This window comes from Ceratotherium simum, chromosome 1 (genome assembly GCF_057802395.1).
Source record: "Ceratotherium simum simum isolate JZ-2026a chromosome 1, ASM5780239v1, whole genome shotgun sequence".
Taxonomy (NCBI): Eukaryota; Metazoa; Chordata; class Mammalia; order Perissodactyla; family Rhinocerotidae; genus Ceratotherium; species Ceratotherium simum.
In genome coordinates this window covers 103,083,661-103,089,931 of record NC_141900.1, presented here as the reverse complement: position 1 = coordinate 103,089,931, position 6,271 = coordinate 103,083,661, and the positions used below count along the sequence as shown (strand labels likewise).

The following is a 6,271-nucleotide window of genomic DNA, read 5'->3' as shown; positions in this document are numbered from 1 at the left end:
AAATGAAATTGAGACCAAAAAAACAGTAGAAAGGATTAACGAAACAAAGAGTTGGTTCTTTGAGAAGATAAACAAAATCGACAAAGCCTTAGCCAGGCTTACCAAGAAAAAAAGAGAAAAGGCTCAAGTAAATAAAATTAGAAATGAAAGAGGAGAAATTACAATGGATACCACGGAAATACAGAGGATTATGAGAGAATACTATGAGAAATTATACGCCAACAAATTGGACAATCTAGAAGAAATGGATAAATTCTTAGACTCATACAACCTCCCAAAACTGAACCAAGAAGAAATGGAGAATCTGAATAGACCAATCACAAGTAAAGAGATTGAAATAGTAATCAAAAACCTCCCAAAAAATAAAAGTCCAGGACCAGATGGCTTCTCCGGTGAATTTTACCAAACATTCAAAGAAGATTTAATACCCATCCTTCTCAAACTATTCCAAAAAATAGAGGAAGATGGAACACTTCCTAAATCATTCTACGAGGCCAACATCACCCTGATACCAAAGCCAGACAAAGACAATACGAAGAAAGAAAATTACAGGCCAATATCGCTGATGAACATTGATGCAAAAAACCTCAACAAAATATTGGCAAAGCAAATACAACAATACATTAAAAAGATCATACACCATGATCAAGTGGGATTTATACCAGGGACGCAGGGATGGTTCAACATCCGCAAATCAATCAACGTGATACATCACATCAACAAAACAAAGAATAAAAACCACATGATCATCTCAATAGACGCAGAGAAGGCATTTGACAAGATACGACATCCATTTATGATAAAAACTCTCAACAAAATGGGAATAGAAGGAAAGTACCTCAACATAATAAAGGCTATTTATGACAAACCCACAGCCAACATCATACTCAACGGGGAAAGACTGAAAGCCATTCCTCTGCAAACAGGAATGAGGCAGGGCTGCCCACTCTCACCACTCCTGTTCAACTTAGTACTGGAGGTTTTGGCCAGAGCAATTAGGCAAGAAAAAGAAATAAAAGGAATCCAAATAGGTAACGAAGAAGTGAAACTCGCACTATTTGCAAATGACATGATTGTATATATAGAAAACCCTAAAGAATCTGTTGGAAAACTATTAGAAACAATCAACAACTAAAGCAAAGTTGCAGGGTACAAAATCAATCTACAAAAATCAGTTGCATTTCTGTATGCTAATAATGAACTAACAGAAAGAGAGCTCAAAAAGATAATACCATTTACAATTGCATCAAAAAGAATAAAATACCTAGGAATAAATCTTACCAAGGAGGTGAAGGACCTATACAATGAGAACTACAAGATATTATTGAAAGAAATCCATGATGACATAAAGAAATGGAAAGATATCCCATGAACGTGGATTGGAAGAATAAACATAGTTAAAATGTCTATATTACCTAAAGCAATCCACAGATTCAATGCAATCCCAATCAGAATCCCAATGACATTCTTCACAGAAATAGAAAAAAGAATACTAAAATTTATATGGGGCAACAAAAGACCCCGAATAGATAAAGAAATCCTAAGAAAAAAGAACAAAGCAGGAGGCATCACAATCCCTGACTTCAAAACATACTACAAAGCAATAGTAATCAAAACAGCATGATACTGGTACAAAAACAGACACACAGATCAATGGAACGGATTTGAAAGCCCAGAAATAAAACCACACATATACGGACAGCTAATTTTCTACAAAGGTGCTAAGAACATACAATGGAGGAAAGAAAGTCTCTTCAATAAATGGTGTTGGGAAAACTGGACAGCCACATGCAAAAGAATGAAAGTGGACCATCTGCTATCGCCATTCACAAATATTAACTCAAAATGGATCAAAGACCTGAAGGTGAGACCTGAAACTATAAAACTCATAGAAGAAAATATAGACAACACACCAATTGACATTGGTTATAAAGGAATCTTTTCAGATGACATGCCTACCCAGACTAGGGAAACTGAAGAAAAAATAAACAAGTGGGTCTTTATCAGATTAAAGAGCTTCTATAAGACAAACGAAACCAGAATCAAGATGAACAGACAACCCACCAGCTGGGAGAGAATATTTGCAAAACATACATCTGACAAGGGGTTGATCTCCATAATATATAAAGAACTCACACAACTGAACAACAAAAAAACAAACAACCCGATCAAAAAATGGGCAGAGGACATGAACAGACACTTCTCCAAAGAAGATATACAGATGGCCAATAGGCACATGAAAAGATGTTCAATATCACTAATCATCAGGGAAATGCAAATCAAAACAACACTAAGATATCACCTCACACCCATTAGAATGGCTATAATCACCAAGACAAAAAACAACAAATGTTGGAGAGGATGTGGAGAAACAGGAACCCTCATACACAGCTGGTGGGAATGCAAATTGGTGCAGCCTCTAGGGAAAACAGTATGGAGATTCCTCAAAGAATTAAAAATAGTGATGCCCTATGACTCAGCCATCCCACTACTGGGAATCTATCCAACGAACCTGAAATCAACAATCCAAAGAAGTTTATGCACCCCTATGTTCATTGCAGCATTATTCACCATAGCCAAGAAGTGGAAGCAACCTAAGTGTCCCTCAACTGACGATTGGATTAAGAAAATGTGGTATATATATACAATGGGATACTACTCAGCCATAAAAAAAGACAAAATTGTCCCATTTGCAACAACATGGATGGGCCTGGAGTGTATTACGTTAAGTGAAATAAGCCAGAAAGAGAAAGACAAACACTGTATGATCTCACTCATATGTGGAATATAAACCAACACATGGACAGAGAAAACTGTACTGTGGTTACCAGGGGCAGTGGGGGTGGGCACAAGGGGTGAAGGGAGTCATATATATGGTGATGGACAAACAAAAATGCACAACCCAAAATTTCACAATGTTAAAAACCATTAAAACATCAATAAAAAACAAAAAACAACTTTTGCTTCATTAGCCCTTACTCTTGTATATTTGTTTTCTATTTCATCAATTTATTTTTTCATTAATTAATCTTTATTATTTTCTTTCTTATTCTTTCCTTTAGTTTATTTTACTGTCCATTTCACACCTTTTTGTGATAGATGCTTAGTTAATTTTCACCTTTTCTTTTCATAATACTAAAGATTCATTAAGGCTATAAATTGCCCTCTAAGTACTGCTGTAGTTGCAAGTGACAATTTTCAATATCTAGTATTTTCGTCATCATTTAGTTAAAAGTATTTTCTAATTCCTAATTACTACATAATGGAGTTGAGGAGGTGAGCCCCATTCACATATAGGGGCATCAACGTGGCCTCATATTATTTGGCCCTGAGAGAGAGGCTCTAAGGTTGTTCCTACAAACCCTAACTAATGGGGATCCCCTAAACCTTCACTGAGGGCCCAGGTAAGATGCATGTGGATAACTTTAGCTGTCAAAATTGTGCATAAATAAGGGGGCACCTGGATTTGAACCAGGGACCTGTTGATCTGCAGTCACATGCTCTACCCCTGAGCTATGCCCCCTGGGTTACTAATTGGACCTAATTAATACCTTTCACCTGTGTGGTAACACTCAGCTCTACAAAATTAAGTTATAGCTCCCTTCCAGGACTGACTTTTAGAAGCTGCTAAACCTGGCTGGTAGTAAGACACCTTCCCCCAGCTCTGTAGCTTTCCAAGCCTCAGTCCCTGAGTGGGGTTATGAGCAAGGGAAAAAAGAGAGAAGGTGCCTGAAGAACCCTCAACCCATTTCCCATTGCCTTTTTGGTTTAGCCCAAGAGCTGGCCAACCATCCGCAAAACTACTCTCCTACCTAGGCTCTCAGCTCTTTGCCTTTGTTTCTCCAGTGAAGACAGAAATGGACTCTAATTCAGGTGGTGTCACGGAGCTCCAGTAGTTGGGTTTGTAGGAACAATGCTGCAGAACTCCTGTCTCCCTTCTTAGAGTAGCTAAGACAGGCTCTTGGCCAGCAAGGTTGAAGCAAGTGTGTGAGTGAGCTCTGGGGTGGGAGAAACCAGTTCCCCAGAGGGAAATGTGTACCCTACATGGAGAACCTGGATGCTAAGATTTGTCTCCATAGGTGACCACCACTCCACTATGCCAAACTGTTTTGGTGGGAAGGAGTCGTGAGGGTGATAATTTAGGGTTACCATTTACTGTCTGTTTCTGGGAAGTCTGCTGTATCTACAGCTCTCTGGTCTGCCCTGGAAAAGCCCAGCAGAATTCTGCATCAGAGTTCCTGCCTTCTTTTTGAGGATTCAATAGAATTGCAGAAATGAGATATATACAGAAGGGGGGAAAAGCCAGATGCCAAGAGGAGGAGGGATACCTGAAGCATTACTGCAGGAAGACATCGGAGAGGTAATCCACCCAGATTGCGGTTGTGCAAGGGCTGACCTGTGGCTTCCAATTTCAGGAAGGATCATAATTGGCATGGATGAATGGAAACTGGAATAGGAACAACAGCTGTGAATAGGAAAATGGGAATTAGGGCAGGGGGCACCTAAATTTGAACCAGGGACCTCTTGATCTGCAGTCAAATGCTCTACCCCTGAGCTATACCCCATTGCTCATTGAGGGTATCTAATAAGCACCTTTTACCTTCATAGTCACACCCCAGAACTCCTACAACACATTGGAAGTTTCTACTTATTTCTAGAGAGCTAGTAAGATCAGTAACTTATTCCTCCACAAACTCACCCCAGAGAAGTTATCCCCTAGTCCCCAGGGTCTCTCAATCCTATTCCTTCACATGCCTGCATCTTCCCCCTTTTCTTCAGTCTGTGGTGACAGCAGCAGCCCAGAGGAGCACTGACATTTACTAATGGAAGGGCCCTTAGGATTTACTTGTCTGTTTTCCTCTTGTTCTACACTACGAAGCAGCAATTTGAAGAGATCCTGCCCAACCTCTTTGGAGACACAGGCAGTACCTACATCTGAAGATGTCTCTCCAGTCTGTGCATCTGTGCATTAAACCCAGAGGGTGGTGGTGGGGGTGGTTGGGGAAATTAGTGAACTTCCCAGTCTCTGACCTAGATCAAGGAGTCGTCCTGGGAAGCATCATTGAGCAACATAGCGTGAGGAGTACACAGGACCTCTGGATTCCAGCTAGGGAACTCCTGAGCTACAGTGAAAAGCTCTACCCTAGGCTACACCTCCATCCCCAGAACATGGATGCTTTTGATGTTATATTTTTTCTTTTTATTGAAGTATCTTTTGCAATTATTTTTAAAAGTCAAATCTTGTTTTTAAAACTTATCACAAAAAACTCAATCCTCTGTATCTCCCTCCTGCTGCCCAGAGGCAACCACTCTTCACTCTTTTGGCTGTTTCTTATAGTCTATTTGCTTCCATGATTTCAAATGATATAAATATCTCATAATATGGTATATCTAACTTAATGAGATTTAGACATCAACTGACTTACTTTTATGATGAAGATTATAACTCATGTGCTTTCTTCCCTTCTCAGTTTTCCAATATAATTATATCTTGATTTTTGGTTAAATAATTTTCTATGTTTCTACATTTAATATTTTTAGTATTATTAGTTAACAGTGTTCACAGTGCTAAATAGAGCTAAGAATTCTGGTAGATCTTTTTGTTTTTCCTAAAGTTAGGGATGGCCTCATGTTTCAACTGCTTAGTTTTCTTTGAATATCTAACTAAGATTTTCCATAATCTTTAATCACTCCATAAAATGCCTTTCAGAACAAGTTTCCACACTGTGAACGCTGTCAGAAAATTAACATTTCCAATTCCTGTTTTTCAGTAGCCGTCCAGCTTCCTGCCACTTCTGATCTGGTTGCCCTGGAAAGCCTGCTACACCCTCACCTGGGCATTCTTTCCACCTCTCTTTCATGTGTGGCAATCCTGCTTTCCTGGATTCCAAAACCTGAATGTTTCTTAATTTACTCACTTATTTTGGCAGAAGACCCCCTCCCATTGCTTTCTGTGAAAGATGAGTGTAGGTAACTTTTTAAGACCTTGCATGTCTGCAAGTATCTGTAATTCTACTCATTTCTTGATTAGTAGTCTGGATGGACAAATCATAGTCCCTCATATTGTGAAGGATTTTTCCTAAGGTCTTCTAGTGTCTAGTATGGCTGATGAAAAGTCGAATGCACCGTGATTCCCTCTCCTTTGTGTATCACCTATTCTTTCACCCCTTAAACTTTTAAAAGCTTCCATTTAGTCCTTGTTTTCTGTAATTACACTATGATGTACTTGGTGAGGATCATTTTTTGTTCATTGTGCTGGGTACTTGGAGGG

At 39.2% G+C, this 6,271-nt stretch overlaps 1 non-coding gene across 1 annotated transcript; it reads right to left on the bottom strand.

The window, feature by feature from the left end:
* Positions 1–3,451: 3,451 nt before the first annotated feature.
* Positions 3,452–3,523, bottom strand: TRNAC-GCA (transfer RNA cysteine (anticodon GCA)). The gene has a single exon. It is a non-coding gene; the product is annotated as a tRNA-Cys (tRNA).
* Between the last annotated feature and the right edge of the window lie 2,748 nt (positions 3,524–6,271).